The sequence below is a fragment of the Amblyomma maculatum genome, chromosome 6 (genome assembly GCF_055883805.1).
Source record: "Amblyomma maculatum isolate TAMU_Amacu chromosome 6, ASM5588380v1, whole genome shotgun sequence".
Lineage (NCBI taxonomy): Eukaryota > Metazoa > Arthropoda > Arachnida > Ixodida > Ixodidae > Amblyomma > Amblyomma maculatum.
The window spans coordinates 134,861,030-134,879,242 of NC_139349.1; positions in this window are offsets into that span (position 1 = coordinate 134,861,030).

Genomic DNA, 18,213 nt, shown 5'->3' on the forward strand with positions numbered 1-18,213 from the left:
GTAGTGGTTTGCGCGCTAGACTGGGGAATCGGAGGGATAGTGCTTCGATTCCCGGTGAAGACAGATTTCGTTTTCCGGGCGAATGACTTTTTCCGCTCACATTTTCTGTTGACTTTCTGCTAACACCACGCATGGGGCAAGAATTCGGCAGACATTAGCATTAAAAAAATAACGCATTAATGAACCAACCAAGAAGCGTATTCCCCAGACCTCAGAGGGACGCGTCACATCGTCGCACTGGCAGGCTGATCGTGCAGTGTTGGGTGGCCTGGCGAGCCTGCAGCCCAGCCGGCTGGTGCCGCCCTCCGACGTGCGGGTTGACAGCGTGTTCGCGCCGCCCGACGTCATTGCATCGCGCATCGGGCTGCCCCCCAGCGGCGACGTTCAGGCTGACCGCGTCGACACCTGGGCGCTATGCACGCTGGTGGCCGAAGCGCTGACCTGCCACTGGCGATGGAAGGTGAGCTCTCGTCAGCCCTGACAAGAAATCGGGTCTGTCAGCATTAATAGGATATTACGAACGCAGCTGAAAGTCCAGATTTCTCTTACAGGTCGCTGTTTCTTCATGAATCTGCAAAAAAGGTCGATTCAATAACGCACGTTTATTTGAATGCACGCGCTGAATACGCGTTCGAGCCAAGACTACAAATATCTGTGTGAATTAATGTAGCCCGCTTAGCTAAAGTGCTAAACCAATCTGAAGGTTGCTCAGGGTGCCCCTGGCATTTGGCAGTGAGGGCTTGTCGTTGTCTTGAGGGTGTGAATAGTTAACATGATATACCGCTCCCTTGGGGGCTGGAAAAAAGACATAGACAAGCCTGAAAAGGGTCATCCCCGAACCCCGTTTTGTTTGGCGCAGCATCTGGTATCTCAGCGTACAATAAAAAAAAAGAAGCAGAATACTTAAATGCAAAGTTATTACGCAAATTCGATGAAAAGTCACATCAGGAAATACCAAAGTTTATACAACCGCATTTTCGTGAAGAGAAAAGGAAACATGATAAAAAAATATAGATAGAGTAAAGCATACAGCAGAGCTCCAACTAAGTTTCTTGGAGTGAAAATAGATACGCAAAAGTATTCTTACTTAACGTTTGCAGCTAACTTTCCTTGAGCATGGTGAAAATACCAGTACTATTCTGTCTGCCATAGTTTCTGCATGCCTTTTCTCTTTCTGCAAATTTTGTGCCGCTTATTGCACTGATGTTCCTTTTGAAGGTATTTCTGGAAAAAGGTAGCAGAGTCAGACTGAATTTATTTTAAAACGTTTAATACTATACGGTGTTTTATAATATCATAAATATTTAGTACTTAATACTTACGAAAATTCTAAGCAGAGTGGCATAATTAATTTGCGTGTTCAGTAATGCCAAGACCTTTCTTTTGTAAGATGTGTAAGCTGTCTACATTTACTTTGTAGTTATTGCCTACTCAAGCAGGAGGTAATGGATTCGAGAGTAGTTAAGTGTAAAGTACAGCGGGATTTTTATTTTTTACCAAGGAGGCAAAAGTTTCCGCAGTTTAGATATAAGCGCGGCCCGCGAAATCTCTGATTGGAGGTTGTCCACATGATGAGTCCAAGTTAGGTTCTCTTGAAAAAAAAAAAAAAAAACACCAATGAATTTGTGAGAAGCTACTTGTTCAAGTATGCCACCCTAGAATCGCATTACTATTTCTCTTTCAGTAGACTTGTTCTTGGGGCGAAATATTGTGTGCTCCGTTTTCTATGTATAAAGTTGAACTTAATTCATCTGGAGTAATTGGGAGGGATCTGTTAGCCAAATATTTGCGTTTATTTATAACTTGTTTGTCTTTCATACAAAAACAATACGTTAGTGTTGTGCGTATAAGGTTATGAAAAATTTACGAGGAACGTAGATGAGGTTATGCATAAAACAAATAGCAACGGGAAAAGTTTGGATCCCTGGGGCACGCCATACCTTGTGTTACCATGTTTGATTTAGCTTGGTTGACATATGTATACTGAATTGTTCTCGTGAAATAGCTATATATAAGTTGAAGTGCTATTTCTATAATTTCATAATGATCGAGATACCTTTTGTAATAAAATATTGTGTTTAATGAAATCAAATGCCTTATTGAAATCTGGAAATACTCCTACTGTATAAGACTGCTCATCGATGTTTCATCCGTTACATTTACCGAAGCCATCTCTGCACTCTGTGTTTTCGGAAACCATACTTCCGATCCTCTGTAACGTTGTTTTTCTCACAGAAATTTAGTAGACGAGTATTGATACCTTGATTTATGACCTTAGACAAAATCGACAAAATAAAAATAGGTCTGTAATTCTCCGATCCATTTCGACCATCTTCTTTGTGAATTAGATATTTTACTATTTTGACTGTAGTGCACGATTAGGATCATAACACGTGAGGCATTACGAAGTTGAAATTTAAATTCGATTTTACTTCTACGTGGACGCTAACCCGCGCCGCTAGGTAAAGGAAGAAGGGGGGAGTGAAAGCAGAAAGAGAGAAAGAGGTGCCGCAGTGGAGGGCTTCGGAGTAATTTCGACGTACACTGCCAACGTGGAGGCGGGTGGCTGCTCCCAGCCTTCCAGGGCTGGCAACCTAGGGGCCTTTACCTTTTGCGTTAGAGACCCCTTTTCACTGTTGTATTAAGGCGAAAGCCGTTGTTGTTGCAGCTGTAGGAAGAACGAAAAGAAAATGCACGGGCCTGCTACTGGCTCTGTAGCTGAGCCACCTCTGCTGCCTCGCGCTGACAGAAGAGAAAATAGATTGGATTGGAAAACATTTATTCGTCAAAATGCAGATGCGGACGGTCCGCTCTAGATGACCTCTAGTCCATGGCTTGCGGCGACCTTAGTGGCCCACTCGGTGGCCAAGGCTTGAATGCCCGGGTCCGAGCTGACCAGAACGGCCACCCATCGCTCAAGAGAAGGAATTTGTACTAGATCTTCCGGTGGAGGTTCTTCTTTACATTGCTATAGTATGTAATAATACGTGGCTGTTTCGCCACAGAACCTGCACGCGGGGTTAAAGTCATCCGGGTACATTTTTGCTAATAGGTAAGGGCTAAGAAAGGATCTCGTCTGGAGTCTCCTCCAAGCGGTCTCCTGTGCCTTATCCAACGTTTTGTCAGGTGGCGGTAATTTGTGCCGTTCCAATCTGTAATGACTTGTGATAATGTGAAAAGATGCCAGCCCCTCCTTTGAGTAACCCGTGGATACGAAGGACCCACCGACTCGGTTGACGAAACCTCGAGCCATGTTGTGGGCCGCCTCATTTCCCGGATTCCCCGAGTGAGCCGGCACCCATATCACCTCAATTTCTCTGTATAGTTGCCTGGTCAGTTTCAGTATTTTCTGCGCTGCAGTTCAGATTCTGCCCCCCGCAAAGCTACGGACAGCACATTTAGAATCGGAGAAGATTGTATCCGCGTCGGTGCTAGCTATGGCTAGTGCTACAGCTGCCTCTTCTGCGGTTTCCGAAGATTTTGTCCCTACCGACCCTGATGCCTGCAGCCGCCCGTGCACGTCCACCACCGCCAGTGCGAACGCTCCTCTTGTTGCGTATTCTGCCGCGTCAACATAGACAGCTCCTTCGCTCGTTGCGTATTTTTCGTGTAGAGCTGTTGCCCTAGCTTTCCTCCTTCCTTCGTGGTAAAAAGGGTGCATATTCTTTGGTAGCGGTTTGATCGTCAGTCGCTTGCGAAGGAGTTTGGGTAGCTGTGTTTTCGTGTCCTCGGGTGGAAGTTCTACGCCTACACCTAGGCGCTCCAGTATGGCTCTGCCTGCCTTAGTGCGCTTAAGCCGTTCTTTTTGCATTGTGAGGTGAGCCTCCTTGAGCTCCTCTAGTGTATTATGTATTCCCAGTCCCATGAGTCTTTCTGTCGATGTGTAGTTCGGCAGCCCCAGGGCTTCTTTGTATGCTTGCCTTAATTATTGTCTCGGCTTTGCCTTTCTCCGCAGCATCTAGTTTTAGGTATGGTAGCGCATACACCATCCTGTTCAGGACAAACGCCTGCACTATCCTACAGAGGTCTTTTTCTTTGACCACTCTCCTACGGTTGGCAATTCTTCTGATTAGCCTAATTGACATATTAACTGATATTTTCAGCTTTTGCAGGGTTTCTTTGTTTTTCCTGTTAGCTTGTAGATATAGCCCTAAGATCTTTATTGACTGCACCTCCTTGATTGGAAGTCCCCCCACGCACACGTTAAGCGGGGTTGGGGGCGCTTGGCTCCTGGAACCGGGACCCCTGGGTTTGGGTCTGATGACCAGTAGCTCTGATTTTCGATGCGAGCATGATAGGCCTGAATGACCTGCTAGCTCTGCGATAGTGTCTACCGCGAGTTGCAACATTTCCTCTACCTGACCGTCATTCCCGTTGGTGGTCCAGATGTGATGTCATCTGCGTAGAATGTATGTCTCAGCCCAGGAATGGCTTCCAGTCGGGGTGGAAGCTTTATGAGGGAGAGATTGAAGAGAAATTGTGACATTACTGATCCTTGCGGCGTCCCTCTACCACCTAGAAGTAAGAAAAATACTATGGAGAGAAAGACGCGCGTCGCAACAGCCATCGTCCACCACCGAAGCGGTGGCGGGTGCAATGACGGCCTACAACAGATAAAAATTCGGTGGCAACTAGCTTGAAACAAAGGACTAAAAACGAGCGTCAACGCAGACGACGTCAACGTTTGGCACAATGAGGGCAGGGATGCGTCTATCGAGGAAAGGCTCCAGCGAGCAGCCGACATCATAGACCTCCATGCCGAAAGTAAAGGGCTGAGCTGCTCCCCGACGAAGTCGGAACTTCTAATCATCAGGCCTCGGACAGGCCTCGGACGAGAACAGCCAACGCATATCTCCTTCCCGAATCTCGATAGAATTGAACGGGAAAGAAATTGCGCAAGTAGATGAGATCCCAATTCTGGGCATGCTCATAAGCAAAACAAGAAATAACCCCACCACTATAGCTAAGATAGACGCGCACGCAAACCAAGTGGTAAGCATCATTAGGAGAATCTGGCCAGGGGCAGAGGGCTAAAGGAATAGAAAAAGTTGAGCCTGGCCCATCTTGAGTCAGATCTGCTACTCCATTCCTTAACATCAAAAAGCAGACAAAAGCAAGTTAGACGCCATAAGTTAGACGCTCAACCTAACTTAAAGGTCGAAAGGAGCACTACAAGTTGGGACGTCGGAAATATCCACCCTCAGATAGGTCCCTCACGTCCGCAGAGGCAGTCACCTGGCGCCGTCTGCAAGCCAAGAACCACATGTCTCCCAGATGGAGATACCTCACTCAAACGGGTAATCCGGAGGACCAATTCTGCAGATTCTTTAATGACATAGGAACTCAAAATCATATCATCTGGAACTGCAGCCACTCCCCGGGCTACAATTTATTCAAGGACGCAGAAGCATGGGAGATCGCGCTTCATAGCGAAGACCCGGCGACACAGGCCTACATTGCCCGTCTGGCAGCCGAAGCGGCAAACCGCTTCCTCTACTAACCCCTGCCCCTTAGCTTGACATCGGGCTCCTTGGACGCCTGCGAGCGGTATCGGAACTCACCACCACCACCCACGCTCTCCCGTCATACTCTTAAAGGATAAACTTAAGTGTCGTTAATAATGTAGCATCTACACTGATAGGACGTGATAGGGTAATAATGTAGCAGGCAAAAGACGCTTCCGCCTTGCTATCGCAATTCAACTAGGGTTAACCAGAGTTAAACCACTACTAACTTTTTGATGTCTTTGGTACTTTCAAATTGCGCGCAAATCGCAGTCTGCCACTCGCGGAATCCCGCTATCATACTCACTGTAGACAACAAAAGAAAAAAAAGAAAAAATCAGTCTCCATCCGGGAATTGAGCCTCCGTTCCTTAACTGGATCCCCAGCCGAGCGCTTTACCGCTGCTTCGTAACACCAAACAAAGCTGCCACTTCAAGCCAGCCAGGACAGTATCCATTACACGTTGGAACGTGGCTGGTGCGGAGCACAGGCCAAATGGCATTACCTTGAATTCTAAGAGGCCGTCTGGTGTTATGAATGCCGTCTTCTCGCGGTCTCTTTCGTCGACCTCAATTTGCCAGTACCCGCTATTCATGTCCGTAGACGAGAAATACCTATAGTGTTTCAGAGACGGTCTAGAGTGTCGTCGATGTGAAGGCCGGGCAGACATCCTTCTTCGTGACGTTGTTCAAGCGACGGTAATCAACGCAGAAGCGAAGTGTGCCGTCTTTCTTTTTCGCCGAAACGACTGATGCCACCCAGGGGCTCTTCGATGGCTGGTTCACATCATCACGAAGCATTTCCTCAAATTGATAGCGTATGGCCTGGCGTTCTCGTGGCGATACATGGTAGGGACTTTGACGTAGCAGCCGGACGTGTTCGTCTGTGGTGATGCGATGATTTGCCAATGGAGTTGCCGCACCACCGAAGCTGAAGAAAAGCTTTTGAGAAGAGTGCGAAGCCGGTTTTGTCTGCCTTTTATTGATGCCAAATGTGGACTGCTTGGCTCGGTAGGGTGAAATCATATACATTCAAATGTACATAGTGGCACATAAAAATAATAAATAAATAAGCATGTATATGTATACGTACATACATATAAAAATTAAACAGCATAATATCTCATGTTGCACAAAAAATATTAAATGTACACATATACAGAGCTTCAACTTGCGCTGTAATTATTGTTTATTTTTGCTTGTTTTGTTAAACTGCTTAGTTTTTATTCCCACCCTGCTAAAATCCCAACACTCGGATTGCAGTATCAATAAATAAATAACATAAACATTAGTCATTATAGTCTTGGTGGATGGCACGCTTAAGGAAAAGAGATGGGGTGGTTTATCAAAGATAATTTGACATATTGTTTAAATCTGGGATGTTGAAAATCGAGTTTACCTGACACGATGTTTAATAAATGCGGTATCTGAAAATTTAAGGTCTGTCGGCCGTAGTTGGTTCTAGTTACTGGTATTCTTTTTTGCTTTTTACGCAGTGAGTACTTAGACGTAGTTTGACCTGAAGTGGTTAAGTATATCTTACTGTTGTTTAATTTCTAGTAGTATATCTGTGTGGCTGGAAGTATTGTATGTTTATTAAATAGATGCTCAGTAGGAAGATCGCGTGGCTTATCATGATAGTTCTCAAATATTCTTAATATCTTTTTTATTAATACTAACAACAGGTTATAATTGCTGGCAGTAATTGTTCCCCATACTAGTGCACAGTATAAAATTTTAGAAAGGACAAGTGTGCTATACAATGTTTTCTTCAACCATACAGGAATAAGTTCGCTAATTCTATGTATGCATCCGACAGCTCTACTTAATTCTCCAGCTAGTTTATGGACATGTGCATTCCATGACATGTAATTTCGAAACCAAACGCCTAACAATTTTTGCTCTTTTACCTCGTGTAATCTTTTGCAGCGGAGCATGATTGTTATATCATTACAGAGTGGCTTGCTTATTGGCTTAAAAATTACATATTTTGTTTTATCGGTATTTAGTTGCAGCTTATTTGTGTGCAACCAATCATAGAGATGGCCTAGGTAATCGTTGATGTCATCTTCTAGGCTGGCTATAGTATCTATAAAAAGTCTATAGACCGTCTACAGACCACTTTTATAAGGGAAGACTGATAATGATGTGTTGGAGAAGAATATGTTTGTATCGTCTGCATACATAATGATTTGGGGTGTGAAGTTATAGAGGGAAGATCATTAATATATAGGTTAAATAATAAAGGTCCCAATATTGATCCCTATGGAACACCGTTTACAATTTTTAATCTTGGCGACGACTGGTTATTAGATGATGCATACTGGTATCTATTATTCAAGCAATTCTTTAAGAGGTTGTGGGCATTTCCACGTATTCCATAGGTGTAAAGCTTAGAAAGAAGGACATCACGATTAACGCAATCGAAAGCTTTCCTCAGATCTAAAAATAAACTTATTGTATATAAACGCTTTTCAATGTTTTGTAATATTTCTTGTTTGATATTCGTAGTTCATGCTCGGACGACTTGTCTTTTTGTTGTTGTTTTTTCAAATCCATACTGAGCAACTCTCATTATATTATATTTATCAACAAAACTTGTTACCCGTTCAATTATAATAGTTTCAAACACTTTCGAAAAAATTGGAAGCACATATATGGGTCTGTAGTTACTTAGAGAATTATCACTTCCTCCTTTATGGATTGGACACACTCTGGCTATTTTAAGTTTATCAGGGAACACTCCTGTTTCAAGCATACGATTGATAATGTGAGCTAAAGCTGGTTAAAGGATGTCGGATACATGCTTTACGGGCTAATTAATATCGTCAAATCCAGCGGCCGAGTTTGTTTTTAGTTTATCTATTATTACCTTTACTTCATCTGGCGAGGTTGGGGACAATATTATATAGTTGGCGAAGCTAGTATTTGGCAAAACAAGTGCAGATGTGCCTTGATAATCCCTACAGGAATAACTTCCACAATTTATAAAATGGTAATTTAATGCAACAACTAATTGCGTAAGACCGAGACTAAGATCAGTTGATGTAACATCAAAGTTTTTGCTTGCACATCCTTTCCCGTTAGGCTTCTAACTTCATTCCACATTTTCCTCGGGTTGTTAGAAACCCGTTTAAATGGTTGCTCATAGTAAAGAAGTTTCGCAGGTTTTATTTCAGTGCTAACTTGACTTCGATATTTATTAAATTGGACACGTTCATTTACATCGCGAGTTTTTACAAATGATTGGTACATTTTATTTTTATATTGTATTTTCTTGCAGAGTACAGGATTTATCCAAGGCTTCCCTATTCGTTTATTAGGCTGTCTAGTTATATAGTTTTCGTAGGGAAAGCTTTGTCATAGCAAGTAAAAAAGTAAGAAAAAAATAAATTGTATGCTTCATTTTAGTTAGGCTCATTTAGTATCATTCCCCAGTTGACATCGATGATCAGTGAGTGAAAATATTCTAGAGAATTACCATTTATGTGGCGATAATAGTGAATAGTTTTATTAGCTATTCGTTCAGAAAGTGGTAAGAAGCAGAAAACAGGAAGGTGACCGCTTATATCTGCAGAAAGAACCCCGGCCGAGGAGGCAGGAGGATGCACATTGGTGAAGCACAAGTCAATCAGTGTTGAACTGTGTTCAGTCATACGTATCGCCTGATTGATAACATTTCAACATGCCTAGGAATGTATTATGGTGTTGAGTTGTCATGGATATGTATCATTAGCTAACATATTTATATTCATGTCAATTAATATTTCGAAGTTTTCACCGGACGTATTTAGGTAAATAAGAGGTTTTCCATAAAAAACAACAAACGGGTTTTACTCCCACGGGGTGGTCTATAAAGCACGGCTACTGAGCCAAGGTTGTAATGAATTAAAAGACATTCTACATTTTGATTTATCAGTTAGAATTCTGAAAGAGCTTCATGCTTTATGCTGTATTTTATATGATTTGATTTGATTTTTATTCAGACAGTCTCGAATACAGAGGGCAAAAGGCAGATGAACTCTGCCTGACGGGGCCCAAGCACCCGACACAATGCTCACAACAAGCAGCAGAAGCAAGAATAACATACGAGGCTATGCCACCACCACGACCGATGGTTCTGTTTCTTAAATAACAGACATAGCCCTTCAGCTGCACTGGACTTTCGTGTTCTGATAACAGTTTTCCGGCAGCTTTTCGATGGAGGCGAAAAGCAAGGCGCTCGTGTGCTGTGCGATGTCAGTGCACGTTAAAGAACCACAGGTGGTCGAAATTTCCGGAGTCCTCCACTACGGCGTCTCTCATAGCCTGAGTTGCTTTGGGACGTTAAACCCCACAAACCAAACCAAACCGAAACAAACAGTACGTCAAAACGGCATTTAGTGTGTTCAAGTAATTCATATATAGTACTGTCGTGCTTATTCCTCATGCTACGGACGTTTATATGCAATACAGACAGGTATCTGGTAAAACCAAAGTAGGTGTCATTAAAGTCTTTAAAATCGTAATAGCGACACTCAATGCTGTTCAGGGTATCCATTTTTCTTATTCATATATGTATTACTCAGGTTCTGCAGCTATGTATTCCATTTTGTCTACATCTTCAATCTTGGAAATATACAGGATAGACGCAGTTTCATCTCGTCCAGCCAGCACCTTGTCTCCAGCTGTGCAGACATATTTCCACCCGACCTCCTTCTTTTCTTCTTCTTGCGATGCCAAGCCCTCTTTCCAAAATAAGCTGGGCGCTTCCTTTGAAGACGCCTTCGGCGCTTTCTATGTCTGCGTTGCCCACGCAGGCGACGAGGCTTGATGTCGTTAAATCTTTTCGAGGACGTTTATAGCGATGTGATATGTCGATGTCGTTTTGGAAGGTATGGCGTTGTCCGTCGACAGCTTGATCAGTTTTGAGCGAAGATCGATTATCGCCTGATGCTTGTTTAGAAAATCCATGCCCAGAATCAACCCCACCGGGGTGGCACAGTGGTTACGGCGCTCGACTACTGTTCCCAAAGACGTGGGATCGAATCCCGGCCTCGGCGGCAGCTTTTCGATGGAGGCAAAAAGCAAGGCGCCCGTGTGCTGTGCGATGTCAGTGCACGTTAAAGAACCCCAGGTGGTCGAAATTTCCGGAGTCCTCCACTACGGCGTCTCTCATAGCCTGAGTTGCTTTGGGACGTTAAACCCCACAAACCAAACCAAAACCATGCCCAGAATCACGTCGCGGGAGCACCGCTTCAGGATCACAAAGTTGGCAGGATAAGTGCGTCTATTCACTGTCACTCCTGCGATGCACCGTCCTGACGGCGTAATAGGTTGCCCGTATACGGTAGGGATCAGTGGGCCATCCCAAGCGGTCGTTACTTTCCTGAGCTGGGAGGCAAACGGTCCACTGATGAATGATTGTCACTCTCCGGTGTCTACTAGGACAGTGACTGCGACCGTCAACAGCAACCTCAAGGCCGCTAATTGTTCGCGTCCTCGCATTGCACGTGGGCTTTGTCAGATTTCGGCTCCGTCGTTCATTGAGGTCACGGCCGGGATACACCGTTGTCACTTCGCTTGGCGGCGGTGTCGGCTTGCACTCTGGTCCCGTTGGCGTCGATGCTGTCGTCGTACGTAGCGGCGGTGTCAATTTAGAGCCTGGGCGCGTGATCGTCGAGGGCATTTCCGTACGGAGCGTCGGCGTAATGCCATCATCCTCGTCGTCGGCGGCGGAGGATCTTGGTTAGTTCGCCATATAGCAATTTCATCTCCAAAGGTTAATTGCTCTCTTTAGTTTCCCTGCGCGGGCTAGAGGACCTTCCTCGCACGTAGTTCTGGACCGGCGACGCAAAGCGGGACCTGGTGATGGGGAGCGTGACTGATGACTTGGCGACGCGTGCTCTCCTCTCTCGTCGATTTCCTGTGGTCGCTCGCTAGGACGGGGTCGTGGGGCGTCGATAGCGAAGCCACTCAGACCGATGCGTCTGTACGAGCAATGCCGAAGAATATGACCAGCCTCACCTCAATTAAAGCATAGTGGGCGGTTGTTGGAGCTCCTCCAGGCGTCGCATTTTATGGGACTTCGGCGCTGCTCGTAGGTTTGGTTTGGTTTGGTTTGGTTTGTGGGGTTTAACGTCCCAAAGCGACTCAGGCTATGAGAGACGCCGTAGTGGAGGAATTCGGAAATTTCGACCACCTGGAGTTCTTTAACGTGCACCGACATCGCACAGCGCACGGGTGCCTTGCTGCTCGTAGGCTTGGCGGGCAGGGGCCAAGGGGCGGCGTTCGGAAACATTACGGAAGCGACGGGGGCTTGGCGTCGCACGTCGTGGAGGTAAGCAGCGTAGCATGCTGGCGTAGCTCACGGCTGGTGGTTGCTCTGGAGCGGCCGTCTGGGCTGGCGTACCAAGCGCATTTTGCACCTGTTCGTGAACAATGTCCGTAAGCGTCGCTACTTGGGGCTGTTGAGGCGATGGTAGCAGCCGGCTAAGCTCTTCCCGGACGACTTCGAGTATAAAACCTTAAATCATCGGTGGTGGTCGCTGCTTCTAGAGGAGCTATACGCTGAATTGTGATGGGCGGTTGTGTTGTCGAGCCCGGGCGTCGAGGGTCCGTTCTACTGACGACGCTTCCCTTTTAAATTCGTTCGCGGTTTGGGGTGGGCATGCAAAAAGGGATTCTTTCACGCCTCGCATCAAAAATGTATTTTTCTCACCTTCAGTCATATTTGAGTTGGCACGACGGAAGAGGCGTTTCATTTCCCCAACGTAGGCGTGGACCGGCTCGTTGGGGAGTTGGGCTTTCGACTGCAGAAGGAGCTCCGCTCTTTCTTTCCTCACCACGCTCGCGAACTGTTTCGGCACTTCCTTCGTGAGTTCTCCCACCTCGTTAGCGAAGACTCGTGGTTTTCATACCCCGTCCGCGCTGTTCCGTCAAGAGCGAGGAACACGTTTCGGAGTTTCAAGCCGTCGCCCCAATTGTTGAAGGCGGCAACTCGTTCATACTGCTCTAGCCAGTCCTCTGAATCTTGTCCTGGGTTGCCGTTGAAAAAGGGAGGGGTGGCTGCCGGGGCTGCTGTATGACAACCGGTACTGCAGCCTGAGCCATTATCGACGTTGGGACCTTCTTCCGTGGTCAAACGGGATCCGGCAGCAACCGTGTTCGGGTGGGAGCCCTTGAAGTCGGCGGCTGGCTCGGTGACCTGTAGGATGGTCCCCCAGGGCGACAGGAACGATGCTGAGGTCTTTGCTTGAAGAGGTAGACCGGAGAACAGCACCTCCACCAGACGTCACGTAGTAGTGATAAGCCCAGTAGCCACAAATCAAGACACTGGCATTGCACATACTTTACTGAAACTTTATATTGGGCTGACTTGCGCCAGCAAAAGAACTAAGCAAATCGGCAGCGGCGATAATAGCAAACGAGCTCGTCGGTCGTAGAATCAAGAACGCCTGTTTCACTCATCAGCGCTGAATTTAAAAGCGGGGAAGAAACATCCAGGTAAAACTGCGAACAGTGACTAGCATAACCTAGAACATTGTAGAAATGCAAGGCGTGGCTGGAATCCTCCGAGATATATCTCGAATCATCTGCCACAACAAAGGAAATTATAAAGCCGCGTCTCGCGAAAACAATCATGAACAAACAAAGAATACAGAACTGATACGCGCACTAGATTCACAATGATAAGACTGCAAGCCGGTGGCTGTCGAAAAAGAACAAATAGAAATTTGAATAGATCGCGGCAATATAGTAATGCTTTCACAGTAAAGGTTTGAAATGTTTACGCGTTTTTGGTGATGCGCTAACCTTGGGTATGTTTTATTCACGCATTTAGTACTCCTTTCGCTCTGGGACTCCCCAGGCGCGTATTTCTCCTCACCAGTACAGGGTTTCTTCCTGTTGCCCCGCCTCACCGGCGCCATCCTGTGTACATGCGTTTAGCCTACCCCACTAACTTCACCTAGCTTTTCTTTCTATTCAGGACTTGTGTACCGTTGGTGATGGCGGTGAAAAGCCTTTATTTAGCCAAACTAAAGAATTGAGACTCTTTTAAAGAGCTCCGCAATCGGTGGAGCCCCTATTCCGAACACCATTGGTTGAAGCCGCCAGCTTAGCTCTCTTTCCCTGTGCATGTGGGCTTGAATGTGCGATAAACTAAGATGGGCGACCTCCTATTTTTCTCTGATGGAGATTGGGGTGAAGGGAGACAGCTGAGTTGCGCAGGCAAGTCCACCACATGTAGTAGATGTTAGCCACCTCCCCACAGCAAACTTGACAGTGAACGCGGAATCAAAGTGTTTGAGTACTGCCCTGGCACATCATTGTATTAGTGAATAGTCGGTGCCGCACGCACTCGTTTGCTTTCCCCAGTCCATTTGCTGCTACTCCAACTGCCACGAACGACGCATGTTTTCAGGGCCTGTATTATGCGAGTTTGCGTCGTTTTCAGAAGTGTCGTTTTAGCCCTGACTTCGATTCATCTGCTTGACCGGGTGTCAGTTCGGTTGCCACCCCTTCCGGTTCCCGTGTTACAACAAATCAGATCAAGGCGATAATTACGACGCAAACTCAGAATACGGGCTCATGAGGGTCGAAGGTACAGCTGTCATAGCTAGTAGACTTAGCCGCGACGTCTAGTGTGTGCAAGGCGACCGTGCGGACTCCGAGTTCTGCTAAAAACAGTAGAGCCATTTGTTTAACCTACGCCAGCTACACCAGTGTAGCAAATCTATACCTACAATAAATTTTTGCTGCACTGGTGTAGGTTTAAAAAATGGCCCGAATGTTTTAAACACGCGCTTTGTGCGCAGGTGCGCAAATTTCTGGTGCTGAGCAAGAGCCGCGAGCGCAGCATGGCCGAGCGCCTTTCGCTGCTGGCCGAGTACGTCACGAGCCGCTTCACGAGCGCCGTCTGCCTACGCCGCTACCTGCACAAGCACTTCCGCCAGCGTGTGGGCGACGACGAGGTGTCCGCACTGGCGGCGCTGCTCGCGCTGGGACTGCGCGTCGACGCGTCCGCCCGTAGGCCCGTGGCCGCCGTCAGGGCCCACAGATACTGGCACGACGCCCCGGCAAGGTCGCCCACATGTGAGTGCATGAGGCTTTCTTAAATAATGTGCGCCAAGGAAAAGAGGAAATAGAGCCAATGGCAAAATATTGATCACTGTAAGGGCACGTGCCTACGAGAAAACAAGGGGCCTAGACTTCCTCTCCAGCTGAAAATTCTAGAAGGCACTTTGGATTACGGGCGATGAGGCGAAAGCCATTATAGCGCGATGGGTCGTAGACCTCCACTACGGCAGCTTTACCTCTCTCTCTCTCTTTCTTCTTTCACTCCCACCTTCCTCTCTTCCTTTAAGGCGTGATGCACGTAAGGCGTGATGCACGTGTCCGCGGAGGACGCCGCGCCGGGGTGGTGCAGTGGTAAGACGCCCGACTACTGTGCCGGAGTACCCGGGTTCGAACCCGACCTCGGCGGCTGCGTTTCGATGGAGGCGAAACGAAGAGGCGTCCGCGTGCTGTGCGATGTCAGCGCACGTTAAAGATCCCCAGGTGGTCGAAATTACTCCGTAGCCCTCCACTACGGCTTCCCTTTCTCTCTTTCCACTTTCACTCCCATCTTCCTCCCTTCCCTTACGGCGCGGTTGAGGTGTCCACAGAAAACAAGTGGGACAGTTACCGCGCCTTTCCCTTCCTATAAATAAATCAGATTTTTTTTATAAATAAATCAGTCCGCGGAGGAGGAGGAGGACCAAACATCTTTATTTAGTCAGCTGGAGGGGGGGGGGGGACCCTCAGTCCAGGGTCCCGTTGGCCGGGGCTGCAGTAACAGCGAGCCAGCTATCGCTGGTGCTTCTGGCAAGGGTCCTGCAGGGCAGCCTCCCAATCTTCCATGCAGGGGTGGGGGAGTGGACTTAGAGAAGGGGTAGAGCGTTGCCCGCTCACCGCAATGTGGGCAGTCAAGGAAATAAAGAGAGAGGTACCAGAGGTTTGGGAAAAATGGTGTAACAAAGGTATTAGTTTGCAGGCGGCTGTAAGTTGATGCTTCTTGACTAGACAGGGGGGGGGGTGAGGGGGATGGTAGCGTACGGCGAGACAGCCTGTAGTGTCCAAGCAGCTCTGTGTATGTAAGGATCGGGGAGGCATACGTATGATCCGGGAGATGAAGGCTCGGGGAAGGAGCGCGCGAGCGTGTCGATGGGCAGCTTCATTGCCAGGCATCGACTGGCGTCCCAGAATCCAGATCACACTGATCTTTTTCGGAGCGTTAGCGACGAGGATTCGGCGGTTGGCGGCACCGATGCGTCCGCGAAGATGGTTGCGGTAGGCCGTGTGGGAATCTGACGTGATGGTAGTTGCGCCTTAGTTGCAGCGGCCAGAACGACAACTGCTTCTTCTCAATGATTGATTCGGTGGTGCGAAGAGAGGCATAGATGAGGAGAGTGTCAGCTTGAAATGTCGCGGTAATGGCCATTGTTACGTTTCTCCCCCGAGAAGTGGGACAGCTGACGCGGTCACCGCATAGCAACAGGCAGAACCGCGAGCAGATCGGCCATTTCGGCGCCGTTCATCGGCCGCGCAACACTTCCTCCCGCGGGCGAGCCTCAACGTGATCCTGCCACGCGCCAAATGTGTGTGCGTGCGTGTGTGTGCAAACGCCGGCCAAGCCTGGAGCTCGTGGGAGAGTGCGCCGCCCTCGCCCGTCTGCAGGAGGTGGAGGAGATGCGTTCGGACCACTTGCGATTGAGTCATCCCATCTTGCCCAGACACGTTGGGCGCTCCATTTCCTGTGAGGGTTTACCCTTTCCCTGTGAACGGGAATACCTATAAAAAGCAGCGGCCGACTCCGCTGAGATAGAGACTATTTTGACGCGCCGTTGGCACGACGCTAGACACCAGCTGTGTGAGAGTGTCTGTAATATCTCCGGGTCAGCTTGTCTGCCCGTTCTTGCACGATGTTGTAGTAAAGGTTGTTTCGTTAAAAGACGCCTCGTCTTTGCTGGCACCTTTGATGCCGTCCGCCGTCCACGGAGCCGCCAGGCCAACGCTACCGAGGGGCCGCGCGCCGCACGTAATAACTGCTGGCAGCAGTACGCTACCTAAAGCCCTACCCAGGCGCACGCGACCCCAAACTTAACAACTGGTAGGCAGCGGTGGGACGACCAAGCCGTAAGCGCGGTTGGAGGGACGAGCCAGGCGATACCGTCGTCCAACAACTGGTGAACAGCGGAAAGCGGAGAGACGAGGACGACCAAGCAGTGACCGTGGTCGGTGAAACGAGCCAGGCCTGACCGAGGTGCAACATCTGGTGGGAAGAGCGGAGATGGATGGACTAAACTTTAATGTCCAACAGATAAGGTGATCTACCCACCCTCCGACACGCAGGTCAAGGGGCGGGTGCCGCCGCCTCAAAGGCAGGCCGGGAGGTCTTGGGTCCCAGCAGCCTCTTCAGCCAGTTGGACGAGTAGGAACTGGAGCTCAGGGTCCGGCTGCGCAGCAGGGTCTCCCAGGTGTCTCTACAGCCTATATTGTTCGTCCTCCCGGGAGAATACGGGCATTCCCATATTATGTGGTCGAGGGTCCCTCTCGCCCCACAAAGATTGCACTTATCACTCCTAGCCTCAGGGAACATGTGGTTCGCCATAACCGGGTGCGGATATGTATAAGTTTGCAGTCGCCTCCACGCCACTGCTTGTCTGCTGTTTAATTTCGGGTCTGGTGGGGGTACCAGTCTACGATCCAATCTGTAGTGCTGCGTGATCTCCCCATATTTTAGCAAGCGCTCTCCGCTTCCTCGGTCATCAAGTGGCCCTGTAGCGGCTCGGCGGTAGAGACCTCGAGCCAGCTTGTGGGCCGCCTCGTTGCCGGGGACGGCTTCGTGCGCAGGAGTCCAAATTAGTTGAATTTTCCTATCCAACTTTTTCTGGCCTAGGATTCTGGCTGCTAAGGGCGAGATCCTGCCCTTGCTAAAATTTTGTATGGCAGTTTTGCTGTCACTGATGACAAACTTCGCTTCCGTTCCGACGCAAGCTAACGCGATCGCAGTTTCCTCGGCTATTTCTATGTTCCGCTCGCGCAAAGTGGCAGCTGTCACGGGATTGCTCCGGAACAGCCATTAATTTGGATTTGAAGTCGTTGCGCAAACAGAAATTGTTGGAGCTTGCGGAGGAGTTGGGTCTGAATTTGTCAGACAAACTCAGAAAACCAGAAGTGTTAAAGGCTATTCTTGCGTTGGAAGCTGAAGATGACGAGCTTTCGGAATGCCTCGAGATCATTGACGAACGTCAAAAGGATCGTGAGCGTAGGGAACGTCACGAGAAAGAGATTCGTGAACGTAGAGAACGTCACGAGAAAGTGGAACGTGAACGTAGAGAACGTCACGAGAAAGAGATGCGTGAACGTAGGAAATTGATGCAGCTGGAGATTTCAGCACATAGAAGGAGCGTGGAAAGGATTAAAGCTTTCAATGCCATTCAGTGTAACGGTTCAATATCGCGAGATGGTCCGCCACCGTTCCTCATTGCCGAGGATGTGGCCGAGTATTTGGCAGACTTCGAGAATGTCTGCAGAAGTAAAAGTTTCGAGCGAGATGGTTGGGCGCAGAAGTTGGTAGCTCTTCTCTCCGCTGAAGCGTCGGAAGAAATCAAGCGATTGGTTGGCGACCGCTTGAAAAATTACGATGCACTAAAAGAGTCATTGCTGATACGATATCAGATAACACC